Source organism: Heterodontus francisci, chromosome 10, assembly GCF_036365525.1.
Source record: "Heterodontus francisci isolate sHetFra1 chromosome 10, sHetFra1.hap1, whole genome shotgun sequence".
In the NCBI taxonomy this organism is placed as follows: domain Eukaryota; kingdom Metazoa; phylum Chordata; class Chondrichthyes; order Heterodontiformes; family Heterodontidae; genus Heterodontus; species Heterodontus francisci.
Genome location: NC_090380.1, coordinates 115,208,259 through 115,235,919, shown reverse-complemented (window position 1 = coordinate 115,235,919; position 27,661 = coordinate 115,208,259).

The window sequence follows — 27,661 nt, the reverse complement described above, 5'->3', positions numbered from 1 at the left end:
GACAGTGTAGAGGGAGCATTATTCTGTATCTAACCCCATACTCTATCTGCCATGGCAGTGTTTTGATGTGACACTGGTGCCTGAATGGAAAAATGTAATTATACAACAACCATGGGTCACAGCGATTGTAATTATATTTTATCTATTGGCCAGTTGTTTCTTGTTTTCTGCATGATTCTCCCATTAATACATTAATTTTTAAACATGCAATTATATCCCACCTTCAAAAAATAAGCAGACACATTAGTCACTGGTCAGTCTTTTAAATTAAGGTACAACATTTGTTAAGAAGCAAAAGCTCTCACGAGCTGAGTTGTATTTAACTTTCCAACATTTTGCATTGCTGAATAATTAAAAATGTTGGCTCCCAAATCATGAAAATTTTATTTTTCATGTGATTTATTATTAATCATTTTAATTTGCTACATGTCTGGAAAGTTCCATTATCGACTCAATGGGTTGGAGACAGGCTGCACGTTTCATCTATGTAGGCAGTGGCATGTTTAGTTAACCAACCAGTTAACCATCAGTCAACTAACACCATTACTAGTTTACATTTAACCATTGAAGCTTCCCCAATGATTCACTGCATAAATTCACCACTTAATGTAGCATTAAATCAAAGCATTTAGGAAGGTCCCTGGTTCAGTGTTTAACATGTGCTGAATTCGGGCTGCTACAATTAACCTGGACTTACAGAAGTGCCTGTATCTCTCAGACTGACACAGAACAACAACAGCTTGCATTTATAAAGTACCCTTAATGTAGTTAAAATGTTCAAAGGAGCTTCACAGGACAAAATTTGACATTGAGCCACATGAGGAGATATTAGGGCAGGTGGCCAAAAGCTTGGCCAAAGAGGTAGGTTTTAAAGGAGGAAAGAGAGAGGTAGAGAGGCGGAGAGGTTTAAGGAGGGAATTCCAGTGCTTAGGGCCCAGGCAGCTGAAGGTATGGCCATCAAATAGGGCAGCAATTAAAATCAGAGCAAGTGACCCGATCCGGATAGGCACTGAGAGCTCAGAGGATTGTAAGGGTCGAGAAGGTTGCAGAGATAGGGAGGGGCCGAGGCACTGGAGGAATTTGAAAACAAGGATGAGAATTCTGTACCGTCACAGGTACCTATATCACTGAGACGGATACAGAATCACCTATAATCGCACAGACTGACACACAGAACTCCATATTAGTGATACTGTTGATACGACCAGGTGAGAAAGGGGTCTAGTGGTTCCCTCTCAGCCTTTGCCTGGTCTAACCTTAACAGGGTTTAATTTTAAAAACACTGTGTTTTTAGTTCCCCCTGCACCCCACCCCACCCCCACCTCAGTGAATCCCTGTTCACCGCTTTCCAATGGTAAGGCAAATAAATCAGACAGGTTTTCTTAGATTTAAACAAGAAAGGTGGAAGATTATTCATCTTCAACTTTAAGGGGCCGAATGGCCTCCTTCTGCACTGTAACAATTCTGTGATTCTGTAATTCGGTTAATGACTACAAGTACACGATGCAACCAAGCGAGCATGCACAAGCGATAAACACACACGCAGAAACTAGAAAGAATATAGGGGAAAAGTTTGAGGCAATATCTGGTAGTTATTTATGGTCCTTTAAGTTCAATGTGGAGTCTTTGGTTCCCAGTTGGGGTCCAGTGCACGCTTCAATTTATTTCCATATAGGAGTCTTTTCTCTCTTGAGGTTTAAGCCACTTCAGTGGGTTCGGAGGCTTGTGAGAAAGCAAGAAAGAGCCAGCCAGCAGACAGGCTGTCTTGCTCCAGGTTCAGTTACAATCTGCAGTCTGTTCCCAAACTGTCCTGTGAGCACAATTCAAAACTCCAAGTTAGCCAGCAGGTTAGTCATGTGATTAACTGGCTTAGCCACTCCTGCATTTGTGGATTTCAAAGGTCTCGGTGGGAGGGGGGTGTAGTGCTGTCTCCCACCCCGACAAGATTTGGATCACCACTGCCCAGCCCAATCTCTGTTAATTGAATCAGTGAGCAATTCTCCTGTCTCTCCAAGCACTGTCTCTTAGTATGCAAATATCCTCCAGCCAAGCGTCTGGTGATCTTTAGCTTAGTTTAGTTTAGAGATACAGCACTGAAACAGGCCCTTCAGCCCACCGAGTCTGTGCCGACCATCAACCACCCATTTATACTAATCCTACACTAATTCCATATCCCTACCACATCCCCACCTGTCCCTATATTTCCCTACCACCTACCTATACTAGGGGCAATTTGTAATGGCCAATTTACCTATCAACCTGCAAGTTTTTTGGCATGTGGGAGGAAACCAGAGTACCCGGAGGAAACCCACGCAGACACAGGGAGAACTTGCAAACTCCACACAGGCAGTACCCAGAATTGAACCCGGGTCGCTGGAGCTGTGAGGCTGCGGTGATAACCACTGTGCCGCCCTAAAACAAGTCGTTTCTTCACTCCAACAGCAGTTGAAAATTAATGTTCATGTGTCAAAATTAATATGCCTCATTCTTGGCAGGTGGGGGTCTTCATGACACTGTGCACAGGTCAACCTGTGTCAATGAACACCTTTAAACTAAAAAGTGTCATCAAGTGTTTCACAAATTATTATATACAACAAGCCAAAGGAGGAGACATTAGACGAGGATTGTTAACTCACTCTAGGACCAAGCAGCCTGCCAACATCAGCCATGCTCCCACTCTCTGGTCACTGTCTGAGGCTGAACCCGACTGCTCACAACCTCCATGCCTTAGCTGATCCTCAGCTCAGCTTTCAACCCCATATCATCTCCATCTTTATGGCCACCTACTTCCTCCTCTGCAATATTGTTCAATTTCGGCCCCGCTTCAGCGCATCTGCTGCTGAAATGCTCTTCCATGACTTTGTTCCCTTTATTTCAATGCTCTCCTGGCTGGCCTCCCACCTTGAACACTGAGACTCATCCAAAGACCTGCTGCCTATATTCTAATTTGCGCCAAGTCCTGTTCATCTATCACCCCCTATACTCATTGACTTACATTAGCTTCCATTTAAGCAGCACCACAAATCCCTCCATGGCGTCTTACCATCCCTCCCTATCTCTGTAACCTCCTCCAACATCAGGTGTGCAGCAACAAAGGTTTCAATTCTCACACATTCGATGCAAAGTTCTTTTAAAGATGCAAGGTTTTTGCTAACATTCAGGATTTCTTCAAATACTGGAAGCAATAGTACAACTTGATACAGGACTTGCTTGTCAAGAGCAAGATAAGCAGAGTCGTCTTCTCCTGGAAGGCTAATAATCAAACTCCAACTGCCTGTTTTTAGCCAAACCACCTGCCTTTTTTTGAAACAGTTCAAAATGAAACCAACTTTTTCTGGAGGCAAGTCCTGTAACAGCCATAAATCCTGACTTGTCAATAAGCAAATAGCTCTTCAGGTCAAACCCCCTGCTGTGTTTACTTGAAATGATGTGCCTTCCAATAAAAATGTGTTTACTGGTCAACCTTCTGTTGACTTTCCTTTTAAGAAAATCACCCACAAAGTTCAACAATCTCCAGATGATTCAATATCCAAAATTCAACTATAATTTCTTCAAACATATTTTACAAAGAAAAACAGAAGCGCTCACATAACAGATTGCTTAAAACACAAATCTTTGGCTAAGCTTTTGGTCACTAAGGTCTCCTTCTAGGGTAATAGCCTGGATAAAAGCTGATTTTGAGGGTCTGAGAAGCGAACATGGGAAAATAAAATGAACAATATTGGCAAACAATGTTGTAGAACAGCAATGAGAAACATTTAAAATGGTGCTCAACAGAGCCCATTAAAAATATTCTGCTAAAAAGCAAGAACAAGTTGAACATTAATGGAAAAAATTGAGGGTAAGGAAGGGGACATACACGGAGTAGCAGACAATAGGACAAAGGCGAATGTGAAGAGATGAGGAGAGAAGTCAAAAACAGAACTGAAAAAGGCACAGAGGATAATAATCAAGGAACATCAAACAAAATTGTAAAATATGCTATCGCACATGAATAAAAATTAGGAAAGACGGGATGGGAATAGGGCCACAAAGGAACGGACAGGATAAAATCACAGGTAGCAATAGAAAAATGGCAGAATATTAAATAATAATTTTGCTTCAGTATTTACAAGGGAGACACATCAGGTGGACGTGACATTGGAAGAGATGATTAAAAAAAGCTACATTTAAAAATAAAAGTAGAAAAATATTAAATAAGAATGAGAATGCAAGAAATAGGAGCCGAAGTAGATCACATGGTCCTTCCAGTCTGTTCCACCATTCAACATGGTCATGGCTGATCTTCTGTCTCAACTCCACTCTCCTGCCTGCTCCCCATATCCCTTGATTCCAAGAGATCAAAAATTGATAGATCCCTGTCTTGAATATACTCAACGATGGAGCATCCACAACCCTCTGGGATAGACAGTTCCAAAGATTCACAACCCTCTGAGTGAATTGTCTCCTCATCTCGGTCCTAAATGATCGCCCCCTTATCCTGAGATTGTGCTCCCATGTTCTAGATTCCCCAGCCAAGGGAAACAACCTCTCAGTGTCTACCCTGTCAAACCCCTTCAGAATCATGTATTTTTCAATGAGATCACCTCACATTCTTCGAAACTCCAGAGATTAGAGGTTGAATTTACTCAGCCTCTCATCATATCCTCTCATCCCAGGAACCAATACAATGAACCTTTGCTTTACCACCTCCATGTTAAGTATATCCTTCCTTAGATATAGAGACAAAAACTGTGCACAATACTCCAGGTGTGTTCTCACCAAAGCCCTTTACAATTGTACCAAGACTTCCTTAATCTTGTACTCCAATTCCCTTGCAATAAAGGCCAAAATGCCATTTGCTCTCCTAATTGCTTGCTGTACCTGCATGTTAACTTTCTGTTCCTTGTCTGAGTACACACAAGTCTCTCTGAACATCAACATTTAAAATTTTCACATCTTTTAAAAATACTCTGCTTTTACCAAAGTAAATAACTTCACACTTCCTCATATTACACTCCATCTGCTACCTTCTTGCCCAGACACTTAACTTGTCTATAGCTCTTTGCAACCTCTCTATATCCTCTTCACAGCTTACATTTCCACCTAGCTTTGTATCGTCAGCAAACATGGATACATGACCCTCAGTCTCGTCATCCAAGTCATTAATATAGCTTCTAAATAGCTGAGGTCCCAGCACTAATCCTTACAGCACTCCACTAGTTACAGCCTGTTAACATGAAAATGTCCCATTTATCCGTACTCTCTGCTTCCTGTCCAATAACCAATCCTCCATCCATACTAATATTAGCTCCAACTCCATGAACCCTTATCTTGCAAATTAACCTTTTGTGTGGCACCTTATCAAATGACTTTTGGAAATCCAAGTATACTACATCTACTGGTTCCCCTTTATTTACCCTACCAGCTACATCTTCAAAAAACTAATACATTTGTCAAACACAATTTCCCTTGGGTAAAATCATGCTGACTCTGTCTGATCATACAATAATTTTCGAAGTGCATTGTTAAGATTTCCTTCATAATAAATTCTAGCACTTTCCCGATGACTGGCTTCAGGCTAACTGGTCTGTACTTCTCTGTTTTCTCTCTCCTTCAATTGTTGATTAGCGGAGTTACTTATGCTAACTCCCAATCTGCTTGGACTGTTTTGGAATTTAGAAAATAAACTAATTAAAGTCAAAGAGGTTAAAACCCCAGTCCAGCAAATTGCATCCACGGATTTTAAATGAACAGATACCAGAGGACCATCAATTACACATATTTAACAATTGTTAGAGAAAGCTGCAATGTCAGAGAACTGGCAGACAGCCAACGTGATACCTCTATTTAAAAAGGGAGGTAGAACATATCCATGCAACTGTAGGCCAGTCAGCCTAATATCGGTTGTAGGAAAAATAATGGAATCCCTACTAAAGGAAAAAATAGAAAAATATCTAGAAACCAAAAATATAATAATCAATAGTCAACTTGGATTTCAAAAGGGAAAGTCCTGCTTGACCAGCCTCATTGTATTCTTTGAAGAGGTAAGAGAGAGCAGATGAAAGTGCAGTGGATGTATATACAGATATCCAAAAGTTGGCAATTTCAAAATAGATAAATGTGAGGTATGCGATTTTAGGAAGAAAAGTAAGGAAGTCACAGATTATTTGGAAAATAAGAATCTAAATGGAGTAGCGAAGCAAAGAAATCTGGTGCATAAATATATAAATTACTAAAAGCTGGGCCACAGATTCACAGAACTAGCAAAATAAAACTAAGCCAACCGCTAGGCTCTATTCCCAGATGGATAGAATTAAAAAATAGGGAAGTTATACTAAACTTATATCGAACCTTGGTTAGACCACACTTAGAACACTGGGCTGAAATGTATACTCTCATCACTGTGTGGGCCACATGTCGTGGAGCCGCCGCGATCCTAAGCACGGTGGCTCATTTAAATAGCTGGGGTGGATTGCTCCCCCCGATCACGTGGAGGGAGCGGGCTGTCCGTCCCCAGCAATGCGTTCGATGCCTGTGCGCAGGTGCTGATGCAATTTTTAAAGGGCTTCGAGACCCACCGTTCAATTTAAATATTTAAACACTTAATTAAACAAATTGAATACATTTTGTCCCTTCCCACCACCCCAATAGCCATAAAATTAATTACTTGCTCTCCCCGCCCCCCAGAACACTTACCTTCTCCCCCCCCCCCCTCAAAAGGTGCATAAAGTTGAACATAAAACCCTTTCCACCATCCCCTACACCAATGATAGTTCTTTGACCCCATTTCCCCCCTCCCTCACTGAAAAACTTACCCCCCCCCCCCCCACAAAGCAGTGTTACACCTCGTTTCCCCGGACTGAAGGCGCAGGAGTGCTGGCCAGCAGCACGAAGATCGCACTGGCACAGATGGTGGGAGTGTCAGTGTACTTAATTGATTTTAATTTATTTAAATATTTAAATGGTGGTCCCATCACCGAGCGGCCGGGGAGGGGGGATGGCGGGGGGGGGGGGTGGTGGTGCGAGGAGGGGGCCTTGCCACAACTGGCAATATCAGGCCGGGCCCTTCTGACATCGGGGTGTGTGGCAGCCCTCCCCTGGAGATATTTTCCATCTCCCCCCCCCCCTTAGCCACGACTCCCTGAGATTGGGGGGGGGGGGGTCTGTAAAATTCAGCCTATTTTGTGCAGTTCTGATTGCCATATTATGAAAAAGAGACACTGGAGAGGATGCAGAGAAGATTTACAAGGATGGTATCAGAACTGTGAGGTTCTACCTATCAAAAAAGGATGAACAGGCTGGGTCTCCTCCTGAAAAAAAGGCTGAGGTCTTTAAAATGATGAAAGATTTTGATAGTGTAGACACAGAGAGAGCATTTCCACATGTGGGGGAAACCACAAATAGAGGCTGTCAATATAAGACAGTTAACAAGAAATCAAATAGGGAATTGAGAAGAAACTTCTTTTCCCAGATAGTGATGAGACTGCAGAACTCGCTGCCACAGGGAGTAGTTGAGATGAGTGGTATAGATGCATTTAAGGAGAGGCTAGATACACACAAGGCAGAGAAGAATAGAAGGCTTTACTGATAGAGTTAGATGAGGAGGGATGGGAGGAGGCTTGAGTGGATCATAAATGCTAACATGGACTTGATGGGCTGAATGGTCTGATCCAGTGCTGTATATTCGATATAATTCCGTGCGGTTCTTTGGCTGGGTGTCAATTTCTGTCCGATTAGGCTTCTGTGAAGCACCTTGGGACATTTTACTATGTTACAGGTGCTAGATAAATGCAAGCTGTTGTGTAGGCTCACACAGAGGATCGTTACTTGGGAAAGTGACTCCTGCCCATTGATCTGACACACCAACAAGAGTTGATGTCCAACGCCTCAGGAGAGGAGAGAAAGAAATGGTGGCGGAGGAAATGGGTGTCATAAAAAGAAATCAATGCTATGACTTTAACGAGGGGTAAATGTGTATTCCAATATTTCATATTAATTGCCTTTCAAAAAAAGTGAAAGTAATGGGCTCTGAGATTGATTGGATTCTCTGTCAGCAAAAACATAGATGACTGTAATATTTCAGTGATCATTAAAACAAAACTGTGCACTCGTTCCTCACTATAGTACAACAGCATAATTGTAGACATGAAATTAAAGGAACCATGACAGAACAACAGTGTCAGCCGTGACTCAGTGGGTAGCATTCTTACCTCTTGCTCAGAAAATCTACCCAAGTGGTCGAAAAGCCCACTCCAGAGATATAAGTGCATAACCTGTTTTGCCAATCCCAGTATAGTACTGACAGAGTGCTGCACTGCCAGAGGTTCCGTCTTTCGGATGAGATGTTAAACCAAAGCTCCGTTTGCCTTCGCAGGTGGAAGAAAAAGATTCTAAAACACTATTTGAAGAGCAGGGGAGCTCTCCCCAGTGTCCTGGCCGATATTTATCCCTCAACCAATATTACTAAGGCAGATTATCTGATCATTATCACATTGATGTTTGTGGCAGCTTGCTGTGCACAAGATTGGTTTCTAACATTACAGCAATGACGATTCTTCAAATGTACTTTATAGGCTTTGAGATGTCGTTAAAAAATGCTACACCAATGCAAGTTCTTGCTTTCTCGTTCTTAAAATGGCTTCGAGGTTTAACAAATAAAGTCCCATACAGAGTTTTATCCTGTTTCACATCACCTGTCTCCCCACCCTCCTTTATCTCTTAAAGGGCTTCCCTCTTGCTGTGTCCCTGATCCACAGGTGCAATCTGATGGCATTAAGCGGCTACACTTCATGAGTGAATGTCGAGCAAGTTATTCGAACATGGTGAGCATCATGCCCGAGTCTGGTCCCGTCCTCTTGCACAGGAGGCTTGGGTAGCCTCTATCTAGCTGCTGGAGACCTGGCGACTTTCCCTCTTCACACCCTCTTCCTACTCCAGGACAAGGCAGAGGAAAAATGGCTGACTCCTGCCCAGCTTCAGATCCTCCAACTCAGCTGCAGCCAGGGCTGAGACCCAGGTCCGTCTCACTCTTGCATATCTCAAGCACAATTAAGCACCTTCGGAATAGGGAGACTTAAAATACAGTGCATTAACCAAGCAGACAGCAAAAGCAACCCATCTTTTGAGGCTACATTTGGGGCATACTTGGCACAGTGGCAGATTCTGTGCATTTTATAAGTAGTGCAATATTTTTCTGAATTGGCATCCAACAACATAGTATTTCCAGCACAGAAACAGACCATTCAGCTCCATGCTAGTTTGGGTTGCCAACCCTCCAGGGTTGTCCTGCAGTCTCCAGGAGTGAAAGATTAATCTCCAAGGTACTGCTATGAGCAAACCCCGGAGAAAAATCATAGAGTGGGGGGGGGGGGGGGAATTTAAAAAAGGTGTGATTTCCTTCATTTTCTTAGAAATCTTCGGTTGAATAATTATAAAACTATTACAGATGGTTAAAAAGAGCTGTTTGACTGGGCGCAGCAATTGGAGGCAGGGTGGTCATGTGATGAAACCTCCAGGAATACGTCCAACCAGAGTTGGCAACCCTATATCCAGTTTTAGTCTTCACTTTATGAAACTCCCAGCTCAGTTAAAATATTCATATTTACTGTTACATAACATAATCTTGCTCAAACATGTGTCTGGTCAAAGCCTAAAGCTTTTAACGTCACTCAACGATGCTATCATTTATTGAACAGACACAAAAACCTCAAAAGTAAAGCATTAGCAGGGTCGGTGTAATCTTCCCAGTTAAACACCAAATGGGACCACTGTGCCCAAACTACGCCTCCCGCCTCTTTTCCCTGATAACTTTACCCCGAGCTCCCATCTGTCCACATTCTTAACCTGCCCTGTTACTGCTAAATCTGACTATTCCAATGCTCTCCTGGCCAGCCTCCCCCAACCTCAGCTCATCCAAATCTCTGCTGCCCGTATCCTATCTCGCACCAAGTCCCATTCACCCCTCACCCCCTGTGCTGCTGACTCACACTGGCTCCTGGTGATGTCTTGATTTTAAAATTCTTATCCTTCTTTTCAAATCTCTCCATGGCCTCACCCATCCCTCGCTCTGTAACCTGCACCTCCAACCCTCCAAGATCTCTGCGCTGCTCCAACTCTGGCCCCTTGCGCATCCTCAATTTTCATCACTCCACCATTGGTGGAAGTCCCTTCAGCTGCCTCGGCCTTAAGCTCTGGAATTCCCTCCCGAAATCTCTCCACCTTTCTATCTCTCTACTTCTTTAAGATTCTCCTTAAAACCTATCTTTTTGGTCACCATCCTGATATATTGTCTTGTGGCTCAGTGTCAAATTCTGTTTGATAATCACTCTTGCAATGTGCCGTGGCTTATTGTAGTACGTTAAAGGCATTATATAATTTCAACTTTTTGTTGATTTTTTCATCTAAAGAGGAGCACCACATCTCCTGCATTGTTATAGCTGCTTTTATGGAGCTCACTTTCCACGTTATTCCCTTTCATAAGAAATAAGAGCAGGAGTAGGCCATTCGGGCCCTCAAGCCTGATCCGTCATTCAGTAAGATCATAGCTGATCTTCCACCTCAACTCCACCTTCCCACACTATTCCCATATCCGTTAATTTCCCCTCGGACCCAAAAATATTTTGACCCGTCTTGAACTTACTCAAATGATGGAGCATCCACAGCTGCCTGGGGCAAAGAATTCCAAAGATTCACAACCCTTTGAGTGAAGAGATTTCTCCTCATTTCAGTCTTAAATGACTGACCCCTTATTCTGAGACTGTGATCCCAGCAAGAGTAACATTCTCTCATCACCCAGACAGTCAAGCTCCTTCAGAATTTTACATGTTTCAGTTAGATCACCTCTCATTCTTCTGAACTCCAGGAAGTATAGGCCGAGTCTATTCAATCTCTTCTCATGGGACAATCCTCTTAGTCTAGTGAAACTTCATTACACTCCCACAAGGGCAAGTATGTACTTTGTTAAGTAAAGAGACCAAAATTGCACACAGTACTCCAGGTATGGCCTCACCAATGCTCTGAATAATTGTAGTAAGAATTCTTTACTTTTATACTTCAATTCCTTTCTAACAATAGCTAACATACCATTTGCCTTCCTGACGTGTCTTGTTGTATCTACATGTTAACTTCTGTAATTCATGAACAAGGACTCCTAAGTGGCTCTGAATGCAAACATTTCCCAGTCTCTCACCATTCAAAAAAATATTCTTATCATTTTCCTACCAAAGGCTATATCATACTTCACCACATTGTATTCCATCTCCCATGATCTTGCCCACTTGTTTATATCCCTCTGAAGCCTCTTTGGGTCCTCCTCATTGCTTACTTTCCCACCTAACTTTATACAATCAGCAAACTTGGATACATTACACTTAAGCCCCTCATCTAAGTCATTAATATAGACTGTAAATAGCTGAGGCCCAAGTACTTGGGGGTTGGCATCCTTCCATCTACGAAAGATGAAGGACGCGCAGCTAATAATCCATTTAGCTGGGGTACATTCTCTTGGTGCACCCTTGCTGATGGCTGTGAAGGCCAATCCTTGAGAGGCAGGTTCTGCCACAAGTGCTCCACATGCAGCTGCCAAGTGACGCTATGAGTTGTTGTTTTTGACGTTGGTGCCTGTTGCCAAGCTGCTGTGGCAACTGGTCATTGTGGTAGTGCACACCAGTCCGCAGGCTGTGTTGCCATTTCCCTCTTTCGCCAGCTAGTGACTCCCAAGTGTGACAGTCACCATTTAGGGCCTTCATGTCATGCTTGCAAGCATCCTTGAAGCACAGCTTGGGCGCCCCACTGGTGACGGCTACCTCACCATATAGGTCCTTGGGTATGCGACCGTGTTTCATCCTGCGGACATGTCTGATCCACCGAAGCTGCTTCTGTTTGATTAGTGTTAACACACTTGGGAACTCTGCCTTTGAGAGGACTGCCACATTTGTGATTTTGTTCTGCCAGGATGTACCCATAATGCACCACAGACAGCGAAGATGGAAATTATTGAGCTTCTTTTCCTGGAAGCTGTAAGTCACTCATGTTTCACAGCCATACAGCAAGGTGCTGAGAACACAGACCTTATAAATCATCAGCTTGGTCCTAAGGATCAGCTTGGCGTTATCCCATGTGTGTTTCGCAAGTCAACCAAAGGTATTAGCTGCTTTCCCTATGCATGTGTTGAGCTAACCACTTCCAGTGGGGTGTTATTTAGTGTGATCGGGGCGGAGTTGCAACACCTTGTCCCATGACCACAGTTTTCTTGACGTTTGTAGTAAAGAAGAACAAGTTACAAGCATGGGAGAGACAGTTCGTAAGTCTTTGTAACTGAGTTTCTGTGTGAGAGACTAGCACAGCATCATCAGTGTTGAGGAGTTCTCTGATCAGGACGTGACATGTTTTTGCCTTCGCTTTCAGCCTTGATAGATTGTAGAGCTTTCCAACTGACCGAATGTGCAAGTAGACTCCTTCCATACCTGCAGGGAAGGCGAAGGTCAAGAGCATAGAGAAGAAGATGCCAAAAACGTGGGGCTGGGACACAACCCTGTTTCACACCATTCTTCACTCTGAAACTGTTGGAAATGGAGCCATCAAACTGTACAGTGCAGTGCATGTTGTTACGGAAGGAAGCAATGAGACTGAGGAGCTTCGGTGGACAGCCAATTTTTCCCAAAATCTTGTAGAGCTCTGCTCTGCTGACAGTGTCGAATGCCTTAGTGAGATCTACGAAAGTAAGGTAAAGGGGAATACTCTGTTCCCTACACTTCTCTTGTAGCTGGTGTATGGAGAAGATCATATTCACAGTAGATTTGCCAGCACGGAACCACACTGCACCTCCAGGTATACTCAGTCTGCAAGTAAATGGAGTCTTTTAAGTATGACCCTAGCAAAGGACCCCGTGATGCTAAGGAGTGAGATGCCCCATAGTTGTTGCAGTTTCCTCTGTTGTCTTTGTCCAAGTACTGATCCTTGCAATACCCTGCTAGTTACAGCCTGCCATCGTGAAAATATCCCATTTATTCCTACACTCTGCTTTCTGTCCATCAAAAGTTCATGCTAATATATTACTCCCAATCCAAAGAGTCTGAATTTTGTGTAATAACCTCTTATGTGGCACCTTATCGAATACTTCTTGAAAATCCAAATAAGGTTCTCCTTTATCCATCCAACTACCTCAAAAAAACTCTTAACATGTTTGTCAAACAAGATTTGCCTTTCATAAATCTGTGTTGATTCTGCTTCTTCATATTATGATTTTTTAAATGCCCTGTTACCACATCTCTAATAATAGATTCGAGCATTTTGCCTAATATTGATGTTCGGCTGATTGGCCTATAGTTCTCATTTTCTCTCTCCTATCTTCCTTAAATAGCAGTGGCTCAGTTGGTAGCACTCTCATCTCTGAGTTATAAGTTCTGGATTCAAGTCCCACTCCAGGACTTGAGCACAACAATCAAAGTTGATACTCTGGTGTGGTACTGAGGGAGTGCTGCACTGTCAGAGGTGATGTCTTTTGGATGTGACATTAAATCGAGGCCCTGCCTGGCATCAGGTCGACGTAAAAGATCCCAGGGTATTATTTTGAAGAACAACAGGGGAAGTTCTCCCTGGTGTCCTGGCCAATATTTATCCCTCAATCAATCAATCTCACGAAAACAGATTATCTAGTCATTATCATATAGCTGTTTGTGGGAGCTTGCTGTGCACAAGCCGGCTGCTGAGTTTGCTAAATTGCATAAGTACCGACACTTCAAAAAAGTACTTCAATGGCTGTAAAGTGCTTTGGACAACCTGGGAACATGAAAGGTGGCATAGAAATGCAAGTGATTCTTTTATTTTTTTCAGTGCAGTCATCAGAATTTCTCTGTAATTTTACTCTCCATTGGTTGCATGCCTTCAAATAACATTTGACAGCTTTTCCTCAAAAGATGTTAGTGGGCTCCAGTTATTTTTTTTCTCATTAACTTTCCCTCGTTCCTTCAAGCCTGCGATGACCCTATCCTCAAGAGTTATTCCACAGTTGTTGGATGGCTATTAATGTGTTCGCCTTGAATGAGAGTGTCAGTAGAGTATTTAAATGTGGAGGAAGAGGGTGGGGGTCGGGATGCAGGTACCACCGTTGAACCCGATGTCCTCCAGCAATGCATCAGAAACACAAACAAATATGGAACTACACAGAATTTGCAGCACAGAAACAGGCCACATGGCCCAACAGGTTCCACATGAGCCTCGTCCCACCATTCTTTATCTCACCCTGTCAGCCTATCCTGCTATCCATTTCTCCCTCATGTGCTTGTCTGGCTTCACCTTAAACCCATCTGTGTTATTTCACCTCCAGTGGTAGCAAGTTCCACATTCCTCCACTCTCTGGGCAAAAGAGAGTTTCTCCACAATTCCCGATTGGATTTATTAGTGGCTATCTGATATTTATGTCTTCCAGTTCTGGAGTCCCCCAAAAGTGGAAATGCCTTCTCATCTACACTATCAAACCTTTTCATGATCTTAAATACTTCTATCAGGTCACTCATCACTCTAATGTTTTCTCGAGAAAAAGGGGTCAGGACCAACCCAGCAACTACAGGTCAGTCAGCTTAACCTCGGTGGTGGGAAAGTTTTTAAAAATGATAATTCGGGACAAAATTAATACTCACATGGACAAATGTGGATTAGCTCAGGAAAGCCAGCATGGATTTGTTAAGGGAAAATTGTAATTAACTAACTTGCTTTGAGTTTTTTCATGACGTAATGGAGAGGGTTGACGAAGGTAACGCGGTTGATGTGGTGTACGTGGACTTCCAAAAGGCATTTGATAAAGTGCCACATAACAGGCTTGTCAGCAAAGTCAAAACCCATGGAATAAACAAGCCAGTAGCAGCATGGATACGAAATTGGCTGAGTGACAGGAATCAGAGAGTAGTTGTGAACGGTGGTTTTTTTGGACTGGAGGAAAGTATATTGTGGGGTTTCCCCAGGGATTGGTGTTGGGACTGTGACAAAAACCACACCTGCCAAAAAATGAGACATATTAATTTCATCATATGGAACATTATTTTTGACCTGTTACTGGACTTGAAATAACTGGTTTAAAAAAAATCACAACAGTGGCTGAAAACATGGCTGCACATTTGCATTCTAAAAGACAGTTGCCTGAAGAGGACAATGGGAGTGCCTCCCTGATTCAATTAGCCAGATGGATTTTGATCAACAGACATTGAATGTGCAAGAGCCAGAATTCCACCCCCCACTCCCCCCCCCTACCAAGTGTGCCTGGTAAGCTTGGTGGAAATCCACAAACCTCGCAGGAGAGGTGTTCCAAATAAGGAGCTAGTCACATGACTAACCTGCTGGCCACCTTGGAATTAATTGAATTGTGCTCACAGAATAGTTTTGGGAAGAGACTGCAATTTGAAGACAAAAGAAAAGGAAGGTCTCTCCCAGTCTCCTTCTCCCACGCAAAGTTCCAGGGACCCATGGAAGTAACTCAAGCCTCAAGACAGAAGACCAGCGAAACAAGTCTGAAAGTGTGCACTGGGCCCCAACGAGAACTGGAAGACTTAACTTCAATCAAAGACTTTACATCAAACCCAAAGCCAGTAACTGAACTCCAGCTATTACTTCAAACCTTTCCCCTTTTTTTCTCCTCCTCTGTCTCTATTTGCGTGTGTGTTTATCGCGTATGAATGCTAGTATGGTTGCGTCGAATATTTTTCGTAGTTTTAACTGAATTAGAGTTTTAACATTAATAAACTTACACCTTTCTTGTTTAAATCTGAGAAAACCTATCTGGTTGATTTCTTTGCCATTACAATTAGAGAACAGTGAGCAAGAACTCACTGAGAGGGAAGCTAAAACACGGCCAGACCAAGAAAAGGCTTATAGGGGAGCCTTAGACCCCTGCCTCACCTGGTCTTAACAAGACCCCTGCTTTTCTTGACATATATTAATGACCTAGACTTAGGTGTACAGGACACAATTTCAAAATCTGCAGATGACACAAAGCTTGGAAGTGTAGTGAACAGTGAGGAGGACAGTGATAGACTTCAAGAGGACATAGACAGGCTGGTGGAATGGGCGGACAAGTTGCAAATGAAATTTAATTCAGAAAAGTGTGAAGTGATTCATTTTTGTAGGAAGAACAAGGAGAGGCAATATAAATTAAAGGACACAATTATAAAGGAGTGCAGGAACAGAGGGACCTGGGGGCGTTTATGTGCGTAATTCATTGAAGGTGGCAGGACAAGTTGAGAAAGCGGCCAATGAAGCATATGGGATCCTGGACTTTATAAATAGGGGCATAGAGTACAAAAACAAGGAGTTATGATAAATCTGTATAAAACACTGGTCCAGCCTTACTGGAGTACTGTGCCCAGTTCTGGACACCACACTTGAGGAAGGATGATAAGGCATTAGAGAGGGTGCAGAAAAGTTTCATGAGAATGGTTCCAGGGATGAGGAAGTTCAGTTATGTGAAGAGTCTGGTAAAATTAGGACTGCTGTCCTTGGGACAGAGAAGGTTAAGAGGTGACCTAATCGAGGTTTTTAAGATGATGAGAGGTTTTGATAGGGTCAACACTGGAGGTCATGGATTTAAAATCATTGGCAAATGATCCAGAGGGGAGAGGAGGAGAATGTTTTTCACTCAGAGTTGACAGGATCTGGAACACTCTGACTGAAGTGCTGGTGGAAGCTGAATCCATAAGTAACTTTTAAAGGGAGTTGGACAGGAACTTGATGAGGAACTTATGGGGTTACGGACAAAAAGCAGGAATGTGGGACTAAGCATGACTGCTTTTTCAAAGAACCAGCACAGGCACCGTCGGCCAAATGCTCTCCTTCTGTGCTGCAAGTTTCTGTGATTCTAGATAACGCTGCAGAGTACAGGGATTAGCAAACTGCAGATCTGTATATTTCAAATAGACGCTGGATAGAGTCATCCAGGAGTGATACATGCCACAATGCTGAGAAGAATCAAAATTTTTACTCGAGGGATTGAAGTTTTAAAAAAATGTAATAATCAGGTTAAATTAATCCTTGAAAATCTTTACTGGCACACAGTGGCAGACTCCATTAAATCCAGAACATACTGAAATAAATCCAACTTATTAAATCTGTGTCTTCTGCTAACATCTGTTGACAACCAGCTAATCGTATTTAATATACTGAGCACTTCCACCATAAACATCAAGATCCAGGTAATCTGACGAAGTAGGAAAGATAATTCCCATGAAGATATCAATCTTTCTGCTCATTTCTCTTCAAACAAAATGGAATTGCATAGGAAGATTAACATAAATGAGGGAGGCCATTCAGCCCCTCGAACCTGCTCCACCACTTAATTAGATCATGACTGATTTGTACCTCAACTCTATTTATTTGCCTTAGCTCCATCTCCCTCGATACCCTTCCTTAACAAATAAAAAACTATCGATCCCAGTCTTGAAATTTTCAGCTGAGCCCCGGCACCCAACTTTGGGGATGAGAGTTCGAGATTTCCACTACCCTAGTGTGGAAAAGGAATTGCCTCCATCAAAATTGCCTCTTCATCACCCCAATGCTCCGAGGCAGCTGGAGGCACAGCCACCAATGGTGGAGCAATTAAAATTTAGGATACGCAAGAGACCAGAACTGGAGGAACGCAGAGATCTCAGATGATTATAGGATGGAGGAGGTCGTAGAGATAGTGAGGGCGTGATGCCATGGAGGGATCTGAAAACAAGAAGGATTCAAAAATTGAGATACTGCTGGATGGAGAGTCAATGAAGGTCAGCATGCACGGGGGCAATGGGTTAACGGCATTTGGTAAGAGTTAGGATACAAGTAGTAGAGATCTGGATGAGCTCAGGTTCATGTTGGTGGAAAATGAGCAGCCAGCCAGGATGGCATTAGAATAGTTGGATCTAGAGGTAACAAACCACTGGATAAGGGTTTCAGCCGCAAATAAGATAAGGCAGGGGTGGAGTTGGCAATGTTACAGAGGTGGAAATAGGCGGTCTTAGTGGTGGAGAGGATGCGTAGTTGGAAGCTCGTCTCAGGGTCAAATATGACAACAATGTTGCGAGCAGTCTGGTTTAGCCTCAGACAGCAACCAGGAAAAGGGATGGAGTCGGTGGCAAGGGAATAAAATTGGTTGTGGGGAGCGAAGACAATGGCTTCAGCCTTGCCAATATTTAGTTGGAGGAAATTTCTGTTCATCCAGGACTGGACGTGAGACAAGCAGCATGAAAAATCATAGACAGTGGAGCTAACCATTCTTCACGCTGGCAGCTGGGCATCATACCTGTGCCTGATGTTGTCCTCACCTGATATCCACACAGTTTCCTGCGGGAGGTTCTGGTCCAGGGTTAGGAGTGGGAACCTTCACTTTAGGCCAATTATAGCACCTCCCGCTGCCCACACTGGCTGAGCAATTAACTCTGTGCAGACGAGGGATAACATATGGGGCTTTCTGGATGCATGGCACAGAGCATTCATGTCAGCTGTGGTTTTGTGACAACCACTCTGGCCTTTGGAGAGTTTGGGAAAATGGCGCACTGACACGGAACACAAAAGTCCAAGTGTATCAAGTCTGTGTCCTCAGTACCTTGCTCTACGGCAGCGAGGCCTGGACAACTTACGTCAGCCAAGAGCAACGTCTCAATTCTTTCCATCTTCGCTGCCTCCGGAGAATCCTTGGCATCAGGTGGCAGGACTGTATCTCCAACGCAGAAGCCCTCGAGGCGGTCAACATCCCCAGCATATACACCCTGCTGAGCCAGCAGTGCTTGTGATGGCTTGGCCATGTGAGCTGCATGGAAGATGGCAGGATCCCCAAGGACACATTGTACATCGAGCTCGTCACTGGTATCAGACCCACTGGAAGTCCTTGTCTCCGCTTTAAAGATGTCTGCAAACGCGACATGAAGTCCTGTGACATTGACCACAAGTCGTGGGCGTCAGTTGCCAGTGACCGCCAGAGCTGGCAGATAGCCATAAAGGCGGGGCTAAAGAGTGGCGAGTCCAAGAAATTTAGCTGTTGGCAGGAAAAAAGACAGAAGCGCAAGGAGAGAGCCAACTGTGTAACAGCCCCGACAACCAATTTTATCTGCAATGCCTGTGGAAGAGTTTGTCACTCTAGAATTGGCCTTCACAAACCCCTGACACCTCTAGGCGCTTACCCATTGTCTCTCGAGACAAGGAGGCCAAAGAAGGAGAAGAAAGAAAGAAGATGATTCTGGGCTTTGAATTGGAAGGTTGTGGTTTGAAAATCCACTCCAGAGACTTAAGCACATAATCCAGGCTGTCACTCGCAGTAACAGAATCGAGGAAGTGCTGCACTCTCTTTCAGATGAGATGTTAAACTGAGGCCCCTTTCACCCTCTTGGGTGACAGTAAAAGACCCCATGGCACTATCTTGAAGAACAGAAGGGGAGTTCTCCCTGGTGATCTGTTGAATATTTATTCCCCAACCATCGCTAAAACCATTAAATGAATCCTGAAAATATCCGCTCAGTAAAAGACTCCACTCCACCCAGAACATTCTGAATTAAATTGCTTGTTTGTGAGAGCTTGCTGTGTTGAAATTAGCAGCCACATTTCCCTACATTACAACAGTGATTACACTTCAAAATGTATTTCATTGGCTGTGAAAATGCCTTGGGACATCATACAAGGCACTGTGAAAATACAAAGTTCTTTTTTCTTTTGATTGAGAACACTAGAGGGAGGATAGAAACCATAGGAATATTCAATGAGCTGATTAGAAGAGTTGTATAGCTTTATCTAACTCAATGCAATTATCTACCCTGTTCATTTAACGAAGCAGTGTTACAAAACCAACATTTGCTGGCCATCTCAGGTCTTTCCATTATCGCTCTATGCTACTTTTCACAGCTCTGCAATTTCCATCTTGGAGGGATTTTGCCACCTTAATTGCCTGGAAATTGTTTTTTTTTTTAAAAGGCCTAATAATTCAGCAAATAATTAAACAATAATTTGTGTTTCTCTCTGCTGAGGAGACCAGTGACCGATGGGGAAATACAATTATTGCACAGTTGGGAGATGGGCGACCAGCAGAACAGGAACACCTAATACCCCTACTGAGCAAAACGTCACTTGCTTCATTAAAAAAAAACAAAGCTCTGCTTCTTGTCTGACCCTCCCGAGGTAGATACAGTGGTGTTGACTTGTATCATATTATAATGAGGAACAAACCCAAATCCATTATTTATTTGGGTATTAGGCACCTGCAGAGTTGTCAAGGGAATTTCTAAGAGTTTGATTAATGGATATGTGGTATGAGGGGCCCTGCTTTTCCTCCACTTCCCTCTTCCCCAACCAACTTCCAAACATGGCGGGAATATTTTTTTGGTTCCACCCACCCCCACACCTCACCCAACCCCCAATCTTCGCCCTGAACAATGGTCCATCTGCTTAAGGCATTGAGTGGTTGAGTACTACTGAACAGGAAGATCCCATGATTGATCCCTCTGGTCTGTTTTGAGTCAACTCAGAATGGCTCAAAGTGCTTTACAGCCAATGAAATGCATTTGAAGCATAGTCATGGTTGTAAAGGGGGAAAACATGGCAGCCAATTTGCACACAGCAAGATCCCAGAAGCAGCAATCTGATGTTGGTCAGATAATCTATTTTAGTGATGTTGGCCAGGACATCAGGGTGAACTACCCTGCTGTCCTTCGAAATACTGCCCTGGACGCTATTACATCCACCTGAAGGGCAGATGGGGTCTCAGTTTGATGTCTCATCCAAAGGACAGGACCAATGAGGGTGCAGCAATCCCTCAGTACTGCACTGGAGTGTCAGACTACATTATGTGGGCAATTCTTGGGATGTGGGCGACACTGGCAAGGCTGGCGTTTATCGCCCATCCCTAATTGCCCTGAGAAAGTGACAGTGGGCCTTCTTCTTGAACCGCTGCAAACCCTGTAGTGATGGTGTTCCCCACTGGCATTAGATCGGGAGTTCCAGGATAATGACCCAATGATTCAGGAGTGAAAATGCTGCCAGGGAGCCACAGCTGACAGCCACCTGTTTTTTAAACGATTCATGAATGACCAGTGCTGTGAACTGTATCGCAGCAAGAGTCCGTGCCTCCAGGAAAGGGAAGGAGAAAATTGGAAGAAAAATATACAAAAGGTCTTTCCAATGCTGGGTATCAGAAGATCCGCACTCTGCCTTTACGGAGGAAATTCACGATTTACCTCAGCTCTTCGGCAACTCTTTTCATTCATTGTGGTTTCCTGGATAATTGCCTTGTATCCTTTCAATTCTGACCTTAGCTGCACAGCTCCCACAACGATAGCACTGCCTTTCCAGAACACAGATTCGAAGCTGCCCATTGTCGTCAACATAAAATAGATCATGAGGACACACTCTAGAACATAAGAGGCCTTCGCTGTACCAAAGAGGCACTAGCTGCAGTGTAAGAGGTTTGACTGTACCAAGCAGAGCCAGCTCATTACATGAGCTATGTCAAATAGCAAACCTGAACCATGGGGACCTAAACAGTACCAAACAGGGTCTACAGCATTAACTATCAATCACATTCTGTTTATGTGTTCTCATTTAAGAGTGTGTGTGTTTGTCTGCATGTGTTTGTTTGCGTGGGTGTTTCTGTGGACGTCTGTGCGCCTGCGTGCCTGTGTTTGCATGTGTGACTCTGGGTAAGATTTTTGGGCCCCGCCCCGGTTGGGAACGTAGACGGACAGGGCTCAAAAATACTAGCATCAGCCAGCGTTCCGGTTTCCTGACACCGGCTATTTGAAGACCCAGCAGGCTGCCCACCCCCACCAGGTGAGCAGCCAATTAGTCTCATTAACAGCCTTGTCTGTGATAGTTAAAGGGAGGCTGACTGAGTGGGGGGGGGGGGGGGGGGGGGAGGTGGGTGGGGGGGCAGTGCTCCAGACAGGTTTACAGGCCCTTTCTGCCTGGGTGTGGATGCAGTCAAAGGCCACCTTGCAGAGGGTTTCTGCCCCACCCTCCTCACCCACCACAGCAATGGCTTAGCTGATCTTTATATTTTTTATCTAAAATTTTTAAGAAAAGTTGGGTGAGAGGGCACTTCCATATTGAAGCGCCCTCTCAGTTACTTACCCTTTACTGCAGCCAGCTGCTCCTCTCAAGCTGGAAGGTCTCTGATTGGACCTCCAGCCTCGAGAGCCTACCTATTTTCCTTAATTGGACAGGGTACCTGTCTCCGTGCCAATTAAAGGGGTACCCCAATCAAAATCCAAATGAGTGACTGTTCCCCCAGGACAGGTTTGGCACCCGGAAACAGTCCCAGCTCCTGTTTCCTGCCACAAAGCATTCCACCCTCTGTGTCTGTGTTTTTCCTGTTTGTTTCTGTGTGTGTATCTCTGCCTATTTTTCTCCTTTATGTGATTGCGTGCGTGTATCTGTGTAATTTTGTGTGCGTGTGTGTATCTGTTTTTTCCCCCCAGTTATGTGCGTGTCTGCATTTGAGTGTATCTGGGCATGCTTTGTTCCCATTTATGTGTCTGGCTGCGCGTGTTTCTTTGTCTGTCTGTGTGTGTGTGTGTGTGTGTGTCTGTCTGTGTATGTATAAATTAGTTAACTTCCCATACACCAACCAGTTTAGTTCTCTGAACACATCCACCAACAACTTATACTCTTTGCACAACAACCTCAATCGTGGTTTTGAAATCAACCAGCAAACAAAAAAATGTTAAATCAGTTCAGAATTCCAGTTAACTGAGTGTAACAGGAGCCTTGACAGCTGACTCTGAAGTGATGGGGTAGCTCCTACAGGATCACAAAGCAATCAGATCGGCTGCGTGATTGTAATGTCAAGAATGAGGTCTCAGCAACTGCTGTCTCTAACTCCCACACTGGGGACTGGACAACGCAGAGACTGGGAACATATGATAGCCAGTGCAACAGGCACAGTGTGGACAGATCCCAGCCTAGAGGGAGTAGGAGGAGTAGCCAGGAGCTTTTACAGCAGTTGCAGTAGTGAGCATGCTCCCAGTTCTGCCTGACTGGCGATGACAGTCTGTCAATTCTGCCCATCCCTCATTTCATCCAGCAGTGCTCTCAGAGCGCAAGCCTTGTCTTAGCTCCACTGGGACTAGTCAACTCAGAACTCACTGACAGTTTAAACATTCACATCCTCTAGCATAAAGCAAAGTATCAGAGGCTCAGGGTTTGCACTCAATCCCCCCACCACTGCTCCAATTCAGCAGTTCCCTCTCAGCTTATTGAATTCCAAGAGGCTGCAATTCTTCGCTTACATTCCAAACTCATCAGAAGAAGAAAACAGAACCTCAAAGCTGTTGGATCGATTAATGCTCGGTGTGGAGAGAGGTCTTCTTAATACGCTTTCATGGGATGTGGGTGTGACTGACAAGACCAGCATTTGTTGCCCATCCCTAATTGCCCTTGACAACTGAAAGGTTTGCTAGGCCATTTCACAGAGCAGTTAAGAGTCAAACACATGGAATCACATGTAGGACAGACAAGGTAAGGACGGCAGATTACTTTCCCCAAAGAACATTAGTGAATCAGATGGTTTCTTATGACAATCAAAGATAGCTTCAAGGCACTATGACTAGCTCTTGATTCCAGAATTTTTAATGAATGAATTGAATTTAAAGTCCACTAACTGCCACAGTGGGATCTGAACCCCTGTCCCCAAAGCATAGATTACTAGCTTAGTGACATCACCACGACAACACCATCACCGCACAGTGGCAGCACATAAAAGAACGTGCATTTTACAAACTCAGTATGTCCCAAAGCACTTCACAACCAGACGTGCAAGAAAATCATAGTTGATCTTCGACCTCAAATCCAATGCCGCCACCCCCTATCCCCATATTCACTTTTTGTCCAAAATTCTATTGACCTCAGTCTTGAACATACTCAAAGACTGAGCATCCACAACTCTCTGGGGTAGAGAATTCCAAAGATTCACAACCCGTTGAGTGAAGAAATGTCTCCCCATCTCAGTCCTAAATAGTCAACCCCTTATTCGGAGACTATCCAGCCAGGGAAAACAGCCTGTCAGCATCAGAAAAAGAGATTTACATTTATATAGCACCTTTCACAGCCTCAGGATGTCCTGAAGCACTTTACAGCCAATGAGGTACTTTTGAAGTGTGGGCATTGTTGTAATGTAGGAAATGTGGCAGTCAATTTATGCACAGCAAGATTCCACAAACAGCAATGTGATAATGACCAGATAATCTGCTTTTGGGATGTTGGTTGAGGGAAAAATATTAACGAGGACACTGGAGAGAGATCCACTGCTCTTCATTGAATAATGGTCATGGAATCTTTTACATTCATCTGAGAGGGCAGAGGGGGGCCTTGGTTTAATATCTAAACTGAAAGGTGGAACCTGACCCCGTCCCTCAGTACTGAACTGGCAGTGTCAGTCTAGATTATGAGCTCAAGTCTCTGGAGTGGGACTTGAAACATAGAAATATAGGAAAGGTTATGGAACATTTGGAGGCCATTGAGCCCACGGTGTCCTTGCCAGCCGACAAAGAGCTATCCAGTCTAATCTCACTTTCCAGCTCTCGGTCTGCAGTTTTCAGCACTTCAAGTGTATATCCAAGTAATTTTTAAATGCTGTGAGGGTTTCTGCCTCTACCAACCTTTGAGTGAGTTCCACTCCCCCACCACCCTCTGGGTGAAAATATTATTCCTCAACCCCCCTCTAATCCTTCTACCAATTACTTTAAATCTATGCCCCCTAGTTATTGACCTCTCTGCTAAGGGAAATGGGTTCTTACTATCCACTCTATTTAGCCCTCTCAATTTTATACCCCTCAATGAAATCTCCCTCGGCCTCCTGTGTTACATAGAAGCGTAGAAACATAGAAAACAGGAGCAGGAGTAGGCCATTCGAGCCTGCACCGCCATTCAATACAATCATGGCTGATCGTCCAAACTCAGTATCCTGTCCCTGCTTTCTCCCTGTATCCCTTGATTTCTTTAGCCCTAAGAACTATATCTAACTCATTCTTGAATATATTAAATGATTTGGCTTCAACTGCTTTCTGTGGTGGAGAATTCCACAGGTTCACCAGTTTCTGGGTGAAGAAATCCCTCCTCATCTCAGTCCTAAATGGCTTATCCCTTGTCCTGGACAGCCCCATCAGGAACATCCTTCCTGCATCTAGTCTGTCCCGTCCTGTTAGAGTTTTGTAGATTTCTATGAGATCTCCACTCATTCTTCTAAACTCTAGCGAATGCAAGCCTAATCGACCCAATCTCTCTTCATACGTCAGTCCTGCCATCCCAGGAATCAGTCTGGTGAATCTTCACTGCAGCATAGCAAGAACATCCTTCCTCAGATAAGGAGACCAAAACTGCACACAATATTCCAGCGTGGTCTCACCAAGGCCTTGTATATTTGCACCAAGACATCCTTGCTCCGGTACTTTAATCCTCTCGCTATGAAGGCAAACATACCATTTGCCTTAACTGCCTGCTGCACCTGCATGCTTACTTTCAGCGACTGGTGCACCCAGGTCTCACTGCTCCTCCCCCTTTCCCAATCTATCGCTGTTAAGATAATAATCAGCCTTTCTGTTTTTGCTACCAAAGTGGATAACCTCACATTTATCCACATTATACAACATCTGCTATGTATTTGCCCACTCACTCAACCTGTCCAAATCACACTGGAGCTTCACTGCATCCTCCTCACAGCTCACACTCCCACCCAGCTTTGTGTCATCTGCAAACTTGGATATATTACATTTAATTCCCTCATCTATATCATTAATATATAGTGTGAATAGCTGGGGTCCTAGCACTGATCCCTGCGGTACCCCACTAGTCACTGCCTGCCACTTGGAAAAAGACCCATTTATTCCTACTCTTTGTTTCCTCTCTGCCAACCAGTTCTCTATCCATGTCAATACCTTACCCCCAACCCCATGTGCTTTAATCTTATGTGGGACCTTATCGAAAGCCTTCTGAAAGTCCAAATACACCACATCAACTGGTTCTCTCCCTTATCTATTATACTAGTTACATCCTCAAAAAATTCCAGTAGATTTGTCAAGCATGATTTCCCTTTCATAAATCCATGTTGACTTTGTCCAATCATGTCATTGTTTTCCAAGTGCTCTGTTATTACATCTTTTATAATGGACTCAAAACATGTGTTCCAAAGAAAACAACCCTAGCCTGTCCAATCTTTTCTCATAGCTAAAATTCTTCAGTCCAGGCAATATCTTCCTAAATCTCCTCTGTACCCTCTCGAATGAGATTACATCCTTCCCGTAATGTGGGGATAGGTACCGACATGTTGCACCACGGACATTTGACACAATTATTGACTCAGCCAGGGACATGGGGGCAATTAATCTGTATATATAAAGTGTATAGCTAATCAATATGGTCAACCCCTTTTTACAAATCTTTCCTACAAATTGGAAAGTAGCAAATGTCACCCCACTATTTAAGGAGGGATGGAGAGAGAAAACAGGGAACTACAGATCTGTTAGCCTTACATCAGTAGTAGGGAAAATGCTGGAATCTATTCTAAAGGATGTGGTAAATGGACAATCTGATTGGGCATTGTCAACATGGATTTATGAATGGGAAATCATGTTTGACATCTGTTGGAGTTTTTTTGAGGATAATACTACCAGAATTGATAAAGGGGAGTTGGTGTACGTGGTATACTTGGATTTTCAGAAGGCTTTTGATAAAGTCCCCACAGGAGGTTGGTTAGCAAAATTAAAGCACATGGAAAGGAGGTAATATACTGGCATGGATTAAGGATTGGTTAACAGGTGGAAAATAGAGAGTAGGAATAAACAGGTCATTCTCGCAATGGCAGGCTGTGACTAGTGGGGTACTGCAAGGATCAGTACATGGGCCCCAGCGGTTCACAATATATATCAATGATTTGGATGTGGGGACCAAATATATTTTGAAGCTCGCGGATGACACAAAACTAGGTGGGAATGTGTGTTGTGAGGAAGATGCAAAGCGGCTTCAAGGGTATTTGGACAGACTTAGTGAGTGGGCAAGAACGTGGCAGATGGAATATACTATGGAAAAATATGAGGTTATCCACTTTGGTAGAGGAAACGATGTGCTGAGTATTTCTTAGATGGTAAGAGATTAGAAAGTGTAGATGTACAAAGGGACCTGGGTGTCCTCGTCAATAAGTCACTGAAAGCTGACATGCAGGTTGACAAGCAATTCGGAAGGCAAATGGTATTTTTTTTTTTAATTCATTCATGAGATGTGGGCGACGCTGGCCAGGCCAGCATTTATTGCCCATCCCTAATTGCACTTGAGAAGGTGGTGGTGAGCTGCCTTCTTGAACCGCTGCAGTCCATGTGGGGTAGGTACACCCACAGTGCTGTTAGGAAGGGAGTTCCAGGATTTTGACCCAGCGACAGTGAAGGAACGGCGATATAGTTCCAAGTCAGGATGGTGTGTGACTTGGAGGGGAACTTGCAGGTGATGGTGTATTTGCTGCCCTTGTCCTTCTAGTTGGTAGAGGTCGCGGGATTGGAAGGTGCTGTCTAAGGAGCCTTGGAGCATTGCTGCAGTGTATCTTGTAGATGGTACACACTGCTGCCACTGTGGTGTAGGGTGGTGTAGGGAGTGAATGTTTGTAGTTGGGGCGCCAATCAAGTCGGCTGCTTTGTTCTTGATGGTGTCAAACTTCTTGAGTGTTGTTGGAGCTGCACCCATCCAGGCA